Genomic DNA, 17474 nt, shown 5'->3' on the forward strand with positions numbered 1-17474 from the left:
AGCTTTGTCTCCCCCAAAGATATGCCAAACATACATTAGAGGCTGTTTGCCAGCTCATGATGGAAGGTCAGATGCTTAAGAGATATCCTCCCTGAAGACATTCAGCCATCAGACTACCATCTGGTCCCAACACAGGTGGGGCTCACTCCCTGCAGTTAAAGACAGTGGATTACTTCCCCTGAAAGCTTAGGCTAAATCAAGTCTCCAACTGAAGGGCCATCAAGGTTGGGCCATCATCATGGATCTAGGATCCGCCCATCTTGTCACATGTGCACCCCCAATCCCTCCCCTTCCTATTTCGTGTATACCCTAGATTGTCTCCCTCCCATTATTGTATTACCCATAGTACAACCCCTTCCTGTGACATATGTCTTTAACTGTAATTAGGGGGCTTGCATGCCCCCAAAAGTAAGGTGACCAGATTTTAACATTGGTAAAGCAGGACAAAAGCGGGACACCATGGATAAAACTCATATCCTGGCAAAATAGCCACATGGCAGCCAAAAATCGTCTACCCTAGCTTGTCGTGCATTCTTTCCAAAAATCAGGACTTTTTAAAAAACGCTGCAGGACACAGGAAAAATTGTTAAAAATCGGGACTGTCCCGCCAAACGTGGGATGTCTGGTCACCTTACCCAAAAGATATATAAGCCTTGGTTAGTAATAAATCTCTCACTTGCTCCTGCAATTCCCACCTTCCACATCCTCATGTGGACCACCAAGCGGGGCTGAGGTGAGCATGCTACCATGAAATGTGTCTGACTTCTTTATTTCACTCTTTTCTATCTCATTCTCTATGACTTTACTATATATAATCTTTACTTATTATCGCTGTACAATTGCGCCTGCCGGGCCCATGATGATTTGTTAGGGCCTGGCTCCCCTGACAATGTATAAAGTCTTGTTATCTACAAATAGGTATAGTTTGGCTTCTTCATTTCCAGTTGGTTGTCCTTTGATCATCTTTCTTGCCTTATTGATCAAGTGAGGAATTCCAACAGAATAAGACTGGGGATCAAGAACATTCCAGTCATGTTCTTATTCTCAAGGAAGATGCTTTCAGTCTCTCTCTGTTCAGAATAATACTGGCCGGTGGTTTTCTATCTATGGACTTAATTATGTTGATGAATTTCCTTTCTACTCCTAATTTGTTGAGAGTTTTCTTAATCAGACATGGGAGTCAAATGCCTTTTCTGCCTCCATTGATATGATTGTATAAATCTCTTCCTTTGTCTTATCAAAGTGGTGAATGATGTTGATTATTTTTCTAATGTTAAACCATCCTTGCATACCTGATATGAATCTCACTTGAGCACAGTATATTACATATATATGTATATATGTATGTATGTATGTATGTGTGTGTGTGTATATATATATATACTGTTGCATTCTATCAGCTAGGAGTTTGTGGAGACCTACATTGATAAGGGTACACTGGTCCATTATTTCCATCAGTAGTAGCGCCTTGGTCTGGGGTATCAGGGTCCTGCTGGCTTCAAGGAAGGGATTAGGGTGTATGTCTTCTTTTTCTATGTTCTAGAATAGTCTGAGTAGAAGTAGTGTGCAATCTGAAGGGGTGGTAGACTCCTACAACAAAGCTGTCCTAGACTGGCAGTAGTGTTTGTTTGTTTCAGAGAGCATATAACTATGTCTTTCGTTTCTCTTTGTCTTTAGTTCTTTGGAGAACTTAGAGTCTCTGTAGCACATAGGAAGCAGCCCTGGTAGCAGAATAGTTAGTTATGAGTTGGGCTGTGATTGGCAAGATCGGCAGTTCAAAACCACCAGCTGTCCTTCGGGAGAAAGATGGGGCTCTCTACTCCCATTAACAGCTACAGTCTTGGACATTCACTGCGAGCATCTACTGTGTCCTATAGGGTTGAGTTTTGGCTTGGTTTTTTGGGTAGCACTTAGGAGTTCATAATACACGAAGAAGTCTTTTCACCGAGATCCTCCCCTGGGGGGTCCCCCCACCCCCGCTACTTTGGTGACTGATGTAGCACAGATCTTTCTCCCCAACTCTTGCCAAGCCGGCGTCGAAGCTTGAGATGGGCTGATGAATCTTGGCATCTTGGTGCCATGCACTGCCTTTCGCATCTCTGGAGGTTCAACAGTGCGTGTGCCATGAGACGCGGCACTCGGGTTACTTCCTCCAACCAGGACACATCGGCATAGCGAAGCAGCAGAATACGCTGCCAAGTTGAGCCTTGCCCAAGGAGAAGAGCTAAGGAGCGTTTAACAATTTCGGTAATGGATTAAGGGTAAATAGCTTTAAATACCTTTCTGATAACATCCCTTTCTCTAGTACCCAAAGTCAGCTCTCCTAGAATAATCTTGTCAATGGTAATTAGATTTGCTCATTAGCTAGCCACCTCCTCTACCCCGTGCCCTCACACGTGTGCGTGCGCCCGCACCCCCCCCCTGCATACGCACACCTTTGCTGTAAGAGTCCGCGTGTAGCATTATGTCCGCAGCCCTGCCATCAACATACCCAAATCCACATTTAAAACCCTCATTTCCATCGCTGCTTCCTGCGCCCTCTCTTCCTTGCCCTCACTGAGGAGGAACTGACATCCAGCCTTGGTTGGAAGGAACATCCTGCGGGTTGCCCACACACGTTTCACGCGACTCTGTCCTCCCAACCTTGCATGACGCGCTGGATTTCTGAAGGATCTTACAGCTCAAGGACGCGGTTTACTCTTCTAAATAGGCACTGCGTTTCTGTTCGCATGTCTGTTGCTTTCTCAACTCCGTTGTCACTGTTACACATTTCCCTTTGGGTTCTGAGAAACAGGCATCCGAGTGTGATCCCTGGGTGGTCAGGGTGACAGAGCTCCACAAAATGGGGTAGAAGTTCTGTGGTAAGGAGGCGACCTGCCTGCTGATGCTTCGAAACAAACGGGGCAGTGCCTGGGCAGGAGGTAGCCGGCTCACATGCAAGACACAGCTATGTTCCTGATTTTGTGTTGTTTTTCTCTGCCCCCCCCCCACTCCCCCTCCCCTCGCTTCTCTGGTACAAAGAGTAACGAGCAGAACTGTCCTATGGTTACAGAGAAAGGATTACAGAAAAGAACAGTTGGCGCAAACAAGGCAAAAAAGTACTTGGGTTTGAGTCTGTGGGAGTCAGTCCATCACTGTAACTAATGAGCTGAGAATGTTTTTATTTTTTTCACCCAGAGTAATCCATATGCAAATTTCCCGCAGTATTCAATATACACTTCCAAGCTCAGTAAATGTTTTCTATTCTTTGCTGCTTAGCTCTCAGCTTTTTCCAATTAGGCCCTGTGTATTTAGGAAAGCAAAAAGGAGGGAGCGAGAGCGAGGGAGAAAGCAAGAGAGAAAATGTCTACAGAAAGGATTAAGCTCTGTGTGTTATGTTGGAAGAATGAATATTGGAAATTCTTGGAGGATCCAGAGAACGCATTCTTGGCTCACCCTCCCCGCGGGGACGGGTAATGAGGAGAAAGGAGAGAGGAGCTGAAGTCTCTTTTTACAAAAAAAACCTTCATTTGGTTTGTTCAGCTGAAAACATGCCGTGGACTGGCTGGAATTAAATGCACGATTCATGGCTAGTCAGACAATGGCACACATGTAATAAGCCCGGGCAGGGGGATAGAAATAAATCAGGGGACCCACCTGGTGAGCAGCAGCCCCGCCAAGGCAAGAGAATTCTCCAGGCAGAGGGGATGAGGGGATAGATAGGCTGGAGAGTGGGTGGGGGTGGGGGCGGCGCCTGGGGGGGTGCGGCGGGGGTGGGGAGAGCAGAAATGGCTGAGGTCAGCCGCTTCCATTGCAGATGGAGTTGTCACATGAAGACGAGCAAGGGAAAGTGACAAACCCCAAAGCTACTGCCCTCCACTTGGTTGCAGCGCACAGCCACCCTGGAGGAGGGCCCCAAAGGCAGTCTTAACAGAGGCGGACTGCCAAAGCCTCCCTGGCAGGGCCTGAGGTTCCAACTGCCAACCCTTCCGTTAGCACGGAGCTCTAAGAGCTGCTCTGGGGGCAGGACACACGTTCGACGTTCACCACACTTGGTATGGGGGGATTTAAGTCAGAAGTTGATGGCCAGCCTTTGCTACTGGCTAAAAAAGCAAGTCAGTTCACCCACAGCCTCTGAACTTTACCACCAACCTTTTCCTACTGATTCATTTAGGTCAAGGGGATCCCTTTGTTGTGGTTCATGTGGGCTGCCGAGTGGGTTCTGACCCAGAGCAACCCAATAGACAACAGAGGGAAACACTGCCGGTCCTGCAATTTCCCGCCAATTATTCTTATGTTCAGTCACTGTGTCAATCCATCTCATCAAAGGTCTTCCTTTTTTTCCGGAGCCCTGCTATTGTATACCAAGTGTGATGTCCCTCTCCAAGGACTGGTCTCTCCTGACAACATGTCCAAAGTACATAAACGGAAGTCTCGGCATCCTGGCCCCTCAGGAGCTTCTTCCAAGACCGATGTGTTAGCTCTTTGGAAAGTCTGGAGTACTTCCAATATTCTTTGCCAGCACCGTAATTCAAACGCATCACTTTTCTTCCGTCTCCCTTATTCAGTGGCCAACGTTCAGGTGCAACTTATTCCTCAAAATAACCTCCTTGCTTTGCAAGAGTTTAAAGAGGTCTTGTGCGGCAGACGGACCCAATGCTGTGTGTTCTCTAATCTCCTGAGTGATGCTTCTATGAGCATTCACTGTGGATCCCTAGGTGAGCCTAAAGGTCAAGTGCCCTACTCCTGGGAGAGATGGGAGGTTTTAGTCCATCCAGAGGACTTTCTACCGTGTTAGAAAGGCCTGGAGAATTCTACGGAACACAGCTCCACTCTGCCACTCTCGTTCACCAGGAGTGGGATAGACTCAAAGGACACGAACAACAACAAACTGCAAACCAAACTGGCTGCCGACGAATTGACACCAGCTCAGGGACCCTACAGGACAGGGTAGAGCTGTCTCTCGCCCTGTGAGTTTTCCAGACTACAGCTCTTTATGAACGTAGAGAGTCCCATTTTTCTCCCACGGAGCTGGATGGTAGTTTCAAACCACTACACGACCAGTAGAAAAAGGGAAAAAGAAAAAAGAAATCCACAAGTATCCCTGAACTTGAACCCAGGGGAGACACAGGTGGAGGCGATGGTGCCTGAGAAGGGACCTGACACTGGAATGGCCTGCTTCAGCATAGGTCCCGGTGACATTCCTCGGTGGGAGTCCATCTGGGGATAAACCTTCCACTCAGAACATCACGCCGTTGGAAGGCAGGCTGTGCGCACTGGCGAGTGTTGAGTAGGCAAACCAGCCAAGCATCCGTCAGACTCCTTTCCCCTCCCAGCACTGAGGATTCAAAAGCCATAGCCTAGAAGAATGGATCAATGACACTTGGAGATAGGCGGAGTTCACCTGGCAATGGAACAACCCTTCCAGGGCTTTAGGTATTCTTGTGTTCCCTTTGGCTCCCTTGGCCTAAGAAAAATCAAAACCCAAACTCGCTTCCATTGAGTTGATGCGGGCTTATAGCGACCCTACAGGACAAGGTAGAGAACCTCCCTTGTGAGTTTCTGAGATGGTAACTGTTCGTGGGAGCAGATAGCCCAGTCTTTTGCCTGCAGACTGGCTGGTGGTTTCAAATTGCTGACCTTGCGGATCGCAGCCCAATGCATAACCTCTACAGCTCCCCCATGGCCTAAGAAGCACATCCTACAGATGAAAGAAGACCTTGCATGATCAGTGAGAAGCTTCCGTTTAAGGACAACTACAGAGGAACCTGAGTGTGCTAGTCGGTGAGGAAGGTGTTTCCGAACCAAGCCCACTGCCTCTGAGTTGATTCCCGACTCACCGTGGCCCTCTAGGACAGGGCAGAACCCCACCTATGGGTTTCTGAGACTGGACATCTTAATGGGAGCAGACAGCCTCATCTTTCTCCCACACAGCGGCTGCTGAGTTAGAACCTCTAACCTTGCGGTCAGGAGTAGGGTTGGTAACTTACCACACAGAGCCATTGGGCTCCCTTAAATAACACTGCAATGTAAGTATTGCCTACAGCAATCCAGACCTAGATATGTTGCTGTCAGCCCTCAGCTCGTGGCAGCCCCAGGCACATGCCAGGCCTGTGGGATTCCCGGGGCTGGTGGCAGGGCAGACTGTTGTAGCCTATAGGCTGTGTATTCACTGGTGGTTTTTTGAAAGTCAATCGCCAGGCCTTTACTCCTAGTCTGCTCAGTCTGTGAGCTTCCCTGAAACCTGCTTAGCATCCCTGAAACAAGTAAGCCTCCATTGGTTCCTATGAGGTGCATTGGTGGGGATCGAACCCAGGTTTCTCCCCTGGAAGAAGGTGTGACCGTTATCTACAGTTCCAAGCTTGGCCCAAAAAGGGCTTCTTCAACTCCAGTCAACCCCCCTACTAGCGTGGTCTGCAGAGGAACTGTTGTAGTTACCTGAGCCAACGGTCTGGAAGAACTGAGATGCCAGCATCCCGTGGCAAGAAAAGAATTGCCCCACCCCCTGTGGCCTTTCAAATTTTAAGTACCAAGACACAGCAATGTTCTAGGATTTCAACTCCTTTGTGTCTGGCACTTAGAGGCAAAGAAAGGAAACAAAAGCCTGCCCCCCAAACACGCTGGCTGCGAAAAATATGGCCATCGAGTACCCTGGGTTTGGGACCATAGTCGGGATTCAGATCCATGCCAACATCTGGGACAGAGCTGTCGGATCACCGAGGAACTGGCTCCAATGCTCTGGAGACCCAACCTTCCAGTGCAAGGTTTTTGCCCCATCCCATGAAAGGTCTTTGCAGAATGGCTGGAGGTCTCAGGAACTCCGCTCCCTGCACTTCCTGGTGTGTCCAGAGTGCACCAAGAGGATCACCTAAAACCCCAAACTCCCTGCCATTGGCTCAATTCCGACTCACAGCGACCCTATAGGGCAGGGTAGGGCTGCCCTGTGGGTTTCAGAGACCGAGACTCTTCATGGCAGTAGAAAGCCCTGCTTTCTGCTGAGGAGTGGCTGGTGGCTGCTAGCTGCTGACCTGGCCAATCACAGCCCGTGCATCACCGCGAGGCCGCCAGGGCTCCAGGAGCTATATCACGGGGAGTTCTTACTCTCTTTACTCCATGATGACCGCCCCAATTGCATCCCTGTCCTCTCATGATGGAAGCAGCCTCTTCCTCCAGCTGGTTCCCACTCAACACCCCAAAAGAGGGCTTTCATCCCAGAAGCCACCTTGGGCAAAGCAGCGGGGTGGGGGGGCAGCAGTCCTGAGTGTGAGTGCTTCCACCCAAGGTGGCTGCCTCTTCTGTAGCTTCACGATAACCCAGGGAAGACCCCTCCAGGTGCCCTGAGTCCACGCCCAGGGCCCCCCAATTCCCTGGGTGTTGTCAGCGGCTGCAGATGCTCGGAAGCAGATGCCCAGCCTGTTTCGCTGCTGTGCCTTCTGTGCCTTCAAACCGCCAACCTTTCGGTTCGTGGCCCAGTGCTCGACCGTTTGCACCACCTTGGACCACCTAAGGGCCAAACCCTTAAACCAAATCTGTGTCCCTGGAATCCACTCTGACTCACAGCGACCCGAGAAGACAGTCAAACTGCCCCTGAGCGTTTCCATCTTGATGAAGCGGCCGGCCGGCTGCCCCCTGCAGGGCAGACAGACATGAGCATGCCCTCCACCCCCTCACCCACCCAACCCCTCAAAGGGCAGCTTTCTTCTACTTCACCTTTGGGCCATGTTGATAGCAGGAAGAACAATCTCTCCTTATGATCGATTACAAGTGGATTAAGTGCCTGCATCTTTCCTGGCAAACAGGGAGGGGCGCTGCCTGGGAGAACTTGCCCTGAAATTCACAGCATGGCCCCAAGAACTGATGCTCAAACCTGAGCTGTTTTGACTGGCCTGCAAGCTCCCTGCGGGATGGAGAAAGCATCTTGGGGTATCTGCCTATCTGTCTATCTGCTGCTTCTTGGAGGTGTTGCCTGGAGTGGAGGTGGGGGGTCCCACGGGCAGGATGGAATAGGCAAGCTGGGCGTTAGGAACCACCTGTCTCGGTTTATGTGGGGATCGATGTAATTGGACGGAACTCCCGCGTCCCCACTCTGGCTACCTAGCCAGTTAATGTCTCCACTTACACCTTTATAATCCGCACATTCAAAGGGGGCCTCTCGAAGCTGCTGCTGAGGTGGCTGGGAGGGGAAACCAGAAACTGTGTGTGTGACCATGACCAACCCCCCAGTCACCAGGACCTGCCAGGTGAAGCCTGGCATGGAACTGGCACGGCTCAGGACAGTCCACTGTGGGCATATCCTACTGCTTCCAGATGGTGCGACCTCAGAAGGCTCCAGGAGACCAAGATTGCAAAGAGGAGCGCAATTGAAAGCCACCACGCAAAGTCCTGCGCAGACAGTGGACCCTGTGAGCCAGTCCGTCTCTGTGAGCAGCACCTTTGGAGCGCATCCCATGGGGGCACCATGCCCACCTCAAAGGCTTCTCATGATTGGTTGGTTCCCCCTCCTTTTGTCTTAAAAAGTAAGCTGTGACATCATCCGCTCAGATGCACACACGATTCCACTGGAAATGTGGCAAGACGGCGCTGAGCACCTTGCTGAAAGTGCCCACGAGGCGATGCAGGCAGCTCCAGGGCCTGGGGGAAGGACCACCCCCTTCAAAGGGACACTCGACCTTCAAGAGTCCGTCCTTCTGTGTGAGCAGGGACCCTGGGAGCAAGGCTCCACTGCTGTGGCCCTTCCTGCTGGGCATGAGAACCGCCCATCTTGGGCACGCTCATCCTGCCCCCGACTTCCCCCACACCACATTGCCAGCCTTGCTGTGGGCTTGGAAGGGGAGTCCTGCTGCATACTACGATCATGTCCACCCCAACCCCCATGTGAATGAAGGCTGCATGACCCTGCGTTTGCTGTGTGTCCCCCTCCCCCCATCACAACAACAAGGCTTTCTGAAGATGAGGGAAGCGAGTGCAAGCACCTTTGATTGAGCATCTAGTGGGCAACGTGTTAGGCTGCTCACCAAAGGGTCAGCAGTTGGACCCCCCAACCATGCTGAGGAAGAAAGATGAGGCTCCTACTCCTGTAAAGATTCAGTCTTGTAAACCCACAGGGGCAGCTCGTTTCTGTTTCAGAGGGTCGTTCTGAGCCTGAACTGATTCCCACAGCAGTGAGCTACGGACCCTGGCAACCTCACCAGCCTCAGGTTTTTAATAGATCGACAGGACTTTCTCCGGTGGCACCTCCGGGTGGACTTGAGCCTCCAACCTTTTGGCCAGTAATTCGGTCTTTCAGCATGTGTGTCACCTGGGAGCTCCCTGACACACAGTAGGGCCACCGTGCATTTCTGTTGAGTAAATTCAGGACACGTGTGTTCCAACAGACAGACAGATTGTTGAAAATCATTTATGGATCACTCCTTGACCCGACCTGCACTTTACCACAGGGCCTACCTGCCTGGTACACCCACAGAACTTTCCTGAAGTAAGGTCAGCAGCATCCACGGTGCCTGACAAAAACCCTCGTGTTTTTGCTCTTTGCCCAATGTTCCCGTAGGCGCATCGTTTGAAAGATCCAGTTGTTTCTTTCAATGTCCTGATGTCCCGCCGACCCAAATCCAATTGATGGGGCTATCGCCTGCTGATGCTTTAGAAAGGCTAAAGCAGCGGATGGCAGCCACCCACCCTCTGTCTGGACGGTGTAATTGGTCTGCCGGGAGGACTGGGGAATTTTAACACATTCCCCAGTTGGCTGAGCCCACCAATGATTCCCCAGTTGCTATCGAGCCACAGACTTTTCTTCCTGGGAATCATTAAGCTTGTCAAAACTAATCTGTCACCACGCCACTGACCCTCATGTCCCCGACAGGTACACAAGCTTCACCTCGCATTCTGAGAAAGCAAGTGAGTGGTCGAGACCCGCTTGCTCTTGCTGGCTGGCTGGCAGGACCCTCTGCCCCAAAGAGGGGTGGTCACATAGTCCTTAAAGGGCCACGGGTCACAAGAGCACTTCCTCACCCTCATGGAACTCACACACACACACACACACACACACACACACACAGAATAAATGCCTGGAATACAGGCATGGATCTGACATGTGACAAAAATACACTCTTCTCTAGCTTTGACAAAACCCGAATACATTACACGCTTTCTCCACCCACCCACCCAATGGAAGTCAAGTGGAATTAACCATGCCATAAATCACGGGCCCCTAATCAGCCCGTCAGAATAACATTCTTTGAGAGTCTCTTGATTTTGAATGCAAAATTATTCCAAACCCGGTTGCCAGCCTGTACCAGGAAGAAGGGAACGGGTTGTGTGAGGAAGTAGCGTTCCGTTCTGAAAAAGCACATTGTGGGCTCACCCAGGCTGAAAACAGTTCCCCACATTTGCGAGAATTGGCAGGTCCAGAGGATCAAAGCAAGTCCTGGTGCTGCCAGGCAAAGGTGAAAACAGGTCTACTCCTTTTCAAAGGATGAGGCTCTCTTCTGGGACTGCCCTGCCAACGATCGTCCAGTTGATCCCAACTCATGGGGATTCGGTACGGGGTTTCAGACACGGTGCATCTTTATGGGAGCAGACAGCCTCGTCTTTCTCCTGCAGAGGGGTTTGAACCACTGACCTTGTGTGTAGCAGCCTGGCACCTTACCTACAGCATCTCCAGAACTCCTTAATTGCAAACCAGGAAGCTGAAAGAGTTACGTTAGCTCTTTCTGTCCGAGGCCACCCTTTAATGCATCGATCATAGCCACGATCTCAAATGAATAATTTATCTGTGGTCTCAGTGTATCTCGATATAGATATAAAAGTTTTAATAAATATTTAAATGTCCATAACATTTGAATACTATATAAAATAGCACGGTCAATATAAAAACAGTACGGTCAAAGAACTACTGTTTCTGTTTCCTTAAAGAGATTCGGCGATGAAGCCCAAAGCAATAGCGCCTTCAGGATGAACAACATCCCCACATAAAGAAAACAAACATCCTCACCCCTGGACCAATAAGCGAGATCGTGATAAACGGCGCAAGGTGGAAGTTCTCAAGGACTTCATGTTACTTGGATCTACAACCAATGCCCATGGAAGCAGCAGTCGAGAAATCAGATTGTATTGCATGGGGCAAATCTGTTGCAAAAGATCTCTCCCAAGTATTAAACAGTGAAGTTGTCTCTCTGAGGACTAAGATGCTCCTAACCCAAGTCATGGTACTTTCAGTGGCCTCGAGGACACAGGAAAGCTGAACAATGACCACGGGAGACTGGAGGAGAATGGTGCCACTGAATTGTTGTGTTGGCAAAGAACACCGAAAGGGCCACGGGCTGCCCAAAGACAGATCCTGCTTTGAAGGCACACAGCCAGAAATGCTCTAATCTCAGGAGGGAGAATGGGGCGATGTGTCTCATGGACTTTGGCCATGTTACCAGGAGGGCCCAGTCATTGGAGAAGGCCAGGATGCTTGGTAGAGAGTCAGCATCAGAGGAAGGCACGGCGTGACGGACGGGCACAGGGGCTGCCACTAAGGGTCTAGGGTTGCTATGCTGGGAACCAACTCCCCAGTACCTAACTATAACAAAAAGAGCCTCCATCCTAAACCTAAGTGGATTTGGTATAATGGGCTCCTACTAAGTTTTTGTGGGTAGCACACAAGACTGGACACAGTGATACTGTTTTATGGCGTCTCACTGCCATTGAGTCGATTTGGACGGACGCACAGGGATTTATGGAGAACAGGGTCGTACTGCCCCTGTGGGTTTTCTGAGAGTGTGACTCTTCATGAGAGTAGGAAGCCTCATCTTTTTCCCATGGAGCGACTGGTGGTTTCAAACTGCTGACCTTGCGGTTAAAGCCCAAGGTGTAACCACTACCAAAGGAGCCACCAGGGCTCCTTTGTGGTTGCCATAGTGTCTTCAAATTCAAGTCCAGATCATGGCGACCGCATGTGACAGAGAAGAACCACCTCTAAAGGGTTTCTTGGCTGTCATCTTTACAAGAGGGGGTCACCGGGTCCACTTCTCCAGGGGCTCCTGGGAATTGAGCATCTACCTATAGTGCTATCCGGTCTCTTTAAGCATAGCAATCACTCCTGTAAACAGCAGAGGGAGGCTGGAACTACCTAATGCCCTCACTCAGATCTCCCCAGCTTCTTCCCCAGCAACGCTTCATTATCATTATGTGTCTTCTTATTTGCCTTTTTAAGAGGGATGCCAGTTCCCTCATGAAAATTAATACTGTAAGCAAACAACAAGGCAAAAAAATTAGTTCTCTTAGAGGTGGGAGGGGGGGTGACCCAAGGCTTTGGATGTTGACTTAGATTTATTCAAACAAACCTGATAGGCTCACAGTTTGTCCCTGAAGTCACGCTTTCAGAGGTGTGTGTTTGCTCTTCATTGAGAGGGGACTCTAGAAGGGACCTGGGGGCAGTGAGGAGGGGGCCGGAGGAAGGAGGGGAGCACAGGTTTTCCCGGGAGGCGCAGACTGAGTTGAGTGTGAATGATGTCACCCGGCCCGCCCCACCCGCCAGCTCCTGCGTTTTCAGCAAGGAGCATGCTTAAAAAATAAAACAACAAAAACCCTTGGCAGATTGTGTAGTGACAAAGTCCTGAGCTGACGGCCAAGATCTGGGTGTGAATTTTAAGTTGTTTTCTCCCCGAATGTCCAGCCAGCCCAGCTGTGATTTAGGAAGGGGGCTGGGGGTGGAGGTGGGGGGACTTACTGATGTCTAAAAAGGCGCATTCCCGCTTTCCTAGCGCTAATCAATGACTGGAATTTGACAAAAGACCATGTTAGGCCCCATAATGAAAGACAGAAAGGCGAGTATAATTACTGGGTACCGATCAGGGAGAGGCTGCCAGCGCCTGCCTGTTGCCAAGTGCTCAGGTATTCATATGCGTTGAAAGACTGACTTATTTATTTTGGGTATCGATGCAGGATGAATAAACTTCGCGGGGGCTGTGGGGAGAAGGGTCGTCCCCAAACCTTTGCTCGTTTTTGGAAGTGAACCTTGACATTTGTTTTGGCAGGTTCTAGAATGTCTCTCACTTGGCTTCTCAGCTACGTGATGCCTTTGTGCCCTGCCCGTGTTTCTGGAGCTGGGAGCGGAGCCGGCCGAAACGGGAGGCAGGGCTGTCCAAGAGGAGACGTCTCCCGGGGCACCTCAGACTCTGCTGGTGATGTGCGGTTTGTTCTAATGAACGTCACACCTGCCGACATCTCAGTTACCCCAGGAAATGGGGGACACCATGGAGCTTCCATGTGTGGAGCCGATTCCGACTCCTGGTGACTCGTGGGTATGGAGTAGAGAGGCTCCGCTGGGTTCTCCAATGCACTTGGTCAGGTCTGACAAGCGAGGCACCCATGGGTGGTTTCCAATTGCCCACTTTTCTGCTAGTGGGTGAGTCCTTCTATTTGCCCCACCCGGGGCTTCGTTGTATGTTGCCCTCATCATCACCCTACGCACAGCAGAAGGGAACATTGCCCAGCCCCACTCCACCCTCATAACGGCTATGTTTGGGCCAGTGGCTACAGCCTCTGTGTGTCACTGTCTCCTGAAGACCCCCCTCTCTTTTGCTGAGCCTCCACTTTACAAAGCATGATGTCCTCTCAGGGACCTGTCTTTCCTGAGGACACGTCTGCAGTACATGGGGCCAACTCTCGCCAGCCTTACCTCCAAGGAGAATTCTGGCTGCATCCCACTGGTCAACCGGTGCCTCTTCGATATCTACTTTCAGGAAACACCCTTAGCGGGTCAATCCCTAAGGAGTACAAGTTCCGGGCACCCAAACCCATTGCAGCCCAGTCCACTCCACTCCTGACTTCAAGCCACCCTAGAGGCAGAGTAGAACGGCCCTTAGGGTTTTCCAAGGCTGTCAATCTTTACGGAGGCAGACTGCCTCATCTTTCTCCAATTGTGTGGCCAGTGGCCTGAACCGCCAACCTTATGGTTTGCAGTCAGGCCCGTATGCACTGCCCCGCCAGGCGCCTTTGTTCCTGGCAAGTCTTCACAAGGCCAACACCAAGAGAGAGCCTGCTGGGCGGAGAAGCAGCAGTGGGGGCCTGCCCCTCAGCTTCCCGGGGAGGATGTATCGCGCTTACCCCAGGTGGAGGGGCCTGAATTACAGAACCATCAGTAAACCCTATGAATCTCCACTCAGATAGCCTTTTGGCGACAGAAAGATAAATCGGAGGCTCAAAGCCAAGCTCATTTAATTTTCACCTGACAGCCAGTAATAACTGAAGCCTCTTATAAAGGTTATGTTTCAATAAAAATCTATTACTGGGCATACAAAACACACTCGCATTAATTACATTTTCTTGGCACTGCATTTGCTAAAAGGTCAAGAAATTGTAAAAAAAAAAACAAAAAAAGGTGGGGGCGGGGAGCTAGGAAGAGGCTTCTACTTTATTATCTGAGAGCTTTCTTTCTTTTGCTCAGGAATCCAATCACACACTCTCTTCTTTAATGAGTTGCTACATTTCATTAAATCTGAAGATGGCTAGCCCAAAATGCGATCAGACATAGAACAAGGACCGGCTCTTCTCTGCCACGTACGTTTGCAGGTTTCTGAGGCAGCCCGTGTCTACGATGTATCTTGTCTGTCACGAATGAATGTCTGAAAAGAAGAAGGGATGCAGACAGCAGTTCTTCGAAAGGTGTCTGTCTTCACAAAAGGTGGTACTCGGGATGATTTCTATGAAGAAATTCCCAAGTCCGTTTCTTGGAAGTTTCCCAGGAAGTAACAGGGCTAAGGAGTGAAGTGGCGGCCTTTCTAGGAGGTCTGATGCTGCCACAAGTCGTACAGAGTGAGGAGGGAGACCATTAAACACCCAAACCAAGCTCACTGCCATGGAGTCTGTGCTGACTCATAGCACGACCACCTGCTGGTTCCACAGCCCAGTCTCTCTCCCAGGAAGATCAGTTGCAGCCCAACGACTAACCGCACCAGATCCTTAAGAGATTAGAAACTTCCCTCAGCAAAGGGAAAGCCAGCAGGGCATGGGTGGGGCCAAGGGAGCCACTGCCTCTGTGAAGGCAGAGACGAGTCGTTCCATTGGCAGCTAAGATCTGCTAACGACGCACGCGCCATGTCGAAGAAAACCACAAGTCAAGGGAGCACAGTCAAGAAAAGATTCTGATGGGGCTCTGTTCTCTTGCTTGGAAAGTTAAAATAATCATAATAAGTATTCAAATCCTCCTAGGTTGTCCGTGGTGCTCAACTACACAGAGCAAGACCTCAAAGCATCATGGTTTTCTTCACCCCCAGCACGTAGTGGACTGCTGTATGCACACCGTTCATCTCTCATCTTGACTTGCAACCTAGGCTTCAGCCATGGAGACTCTGGTGGAGGATGTCCAGCGATCTGGAGAAAAATGGAAGCCCCACAGCAACTGGCCCCACCGACGGGGAAGGTCCATGGCGCGGGTAGGGTTTGTTGGAAGATGTCGCCCCTCAGACCACCCCCACTGGGCCTTCGCACTAGAGAGTGTATCTCCTTCATCCTACAAGGACCTGCTCCAGGTGTGCCGGGTGCTCAACCAGAGCCCGTGACTCAGAACTTGGCCTCGTCTGAGCTTCCTACTTGGATCCTGGAAAGCGGAGACACTCGGGAGAACCGATGTTATGCCGGATCCAAGCAAGGGCATTTTCAGTGGTCCCTTCTGCATGTGAAGAATACACGCATTTGGACTAGGATGCTGGAGAAAAATATAGAAAGCACCACGGGCAGATAAAAGAACCAATGAGTCTGTCTTGGAAGAAGTACAGCCAGAATGCTCCTTGGCAGTAAGCATGGCGAGATTTTGTCTCTCATGCTTGGGACAGGTTGCCAGCGGAGACCGGCCCCTGGAGAAGGACATCATGTTTGTTGAAATGCAGGGGCAGTGAACGAGAGGAAGGCCTGGGACAAGATGGACTGACCCAGTGGCCGTGTGGCACGAGCTCCATAAGTTTAGTGAGGCTGGCACAGGACCAGGGGCATCTTGCTCTGTTGTACATAGGGGCACTATGACTCAGAACTGACCTGCTGGCACCTAACAACAACAACAGCATGGCATACAGCACGCCTCAACCTGATATGACAATGACCACTGTCTAGAGAGATGGCCCTTCCGTAAACGTCGCTCCTCGTGCGTGGTCTGCAGGCTGCATCCGCAGTACCGCTAGGGGACCTGGGAGCAGGGCAGGGTGCCAGGCACCACCTCTCCCCTATGGACTGCATTCTAACAAGAAACCCCGGTGACTGGTTTGGATGGCCTGTGTCGGAGCACAGGATAATACCTTTCGCTGCCTTCTCATTGAGACAACTTCAAGCGCCACGGTACGCCCCTCTGGGGAAGTTGTACTCTGTCCCAGAAGGTCAATATGGGGCAGAATCAACTGGGCAGTCACGCGATTTGGGTTTGGTTTATAGATACTTGGAAATAGTATTTTCAAATCTACTTTAAAAATTCTCTATCCTGGTAAATTTATAGACTAAGGTGACCAGATGTCCCACTTTTGGCGGGACAGTCCTGAGTTTTAACATTTTTTCCCTGCGTCCCGCAGTGTTTTAAAAAAGTCCCGATTTTTGGAAAGAATGCATGACAGGCTGGGGTATACAGTTTTCGGCTGCCATGTGGCTATTTCGCCAGGATATGAGTTTTATCAATGGTGTCCCGCTTTACCAATGTTACAATCTGGTCACCTTACTACAGACACCGTCATCGGTTTACTAGTTCCCTCCAGTTCTGACAGGGGACATTGAGGGGAAGCAGGGAGCTGACAGTACAGAGTGCAAGCATGAGGGAAAGGTTCTCACGTTGATTGTGGTCATGGCTGCCCAACCCTTTCCAATAGGTTTCAACCATTGAATTGTATGATATATGAACTATATGTCAGTAAAACTGTTAAAATTGAAAAAACGTCCCTATCCCATGGAAAGACAAATATTAGTATATAAGAATAAATACGTGATTGCATTCTGTTGAGTTGGGTTGGGTTCATAATGAAACTAGAGAGGACAGAGTAGCACTGTCCAATCAGGGTTCCTCAGAGCCTGGGTGGCGCAGTGGTTACACGTTGAGCTGCCAACGGCAAGGTCAGCAGTTAGAAACCAGCAGCCACTCAGAGGGAGAATGACGGGGCTTTTTACTCCTGTAAAAATGCCAGTCTCAGGACCTCACAGGAGCAGTTCTACCCTGCCCCATAAGGTCACTATGAGTGAGTTTGTTTTGTTTAATCAGGGGTGCTAGGCTGTAGGTCTTTACTGGAGCAGACTTCCAGGGTGCTTCTCCTACAGAGGTCTGGGGGGTGGGGGCATCCTCAAACACTCAGCTGCTGACTGAAAAGGCGGCGTTTCAAATCGACCAGAACCCGCAGTTCCGTAGGAAAAAAATAAGCATAAAAGGGAACTTACTTTATATAAATGAAATATGTATATACATACATAATATGTACATATGAATAAACTGGCATATATGCAAATAAAATATGTGTGTGTGTATGCGTGCTACTGGAAAA

General features: G+C 50.2%; 1 protein-coding gene across 1 annotated transcript in view; it reads right to left on the reverse strand.

Annotated features, from left to right (window-relative positions):
• The window catches only part of GLIS3 (GLIS family zinc finger 3), a 443094-nt gene that overhangs the window by 121485 nt on the left and 304135 nt on the right, over positions 1-17474 (reverse strand). The window lies entirely within an intron of this gene.

This window comes from Echinops telfairi, unplaced genomic scaffold (assembly GCF_000313985.2).
Source record: "Echinops telfairi isolate 266 unplaced genomic scaffold, ASM31398v2 ScPeMD7_25;HRSCAF=90, whole genome shotgun sequence".
Taxonomy (NCBI): Eukaryota; Metazoa; Chordata; class Mammalia; order Afrosoricida; family Tenrecidae; genus Echinops; species Echinops telfairi.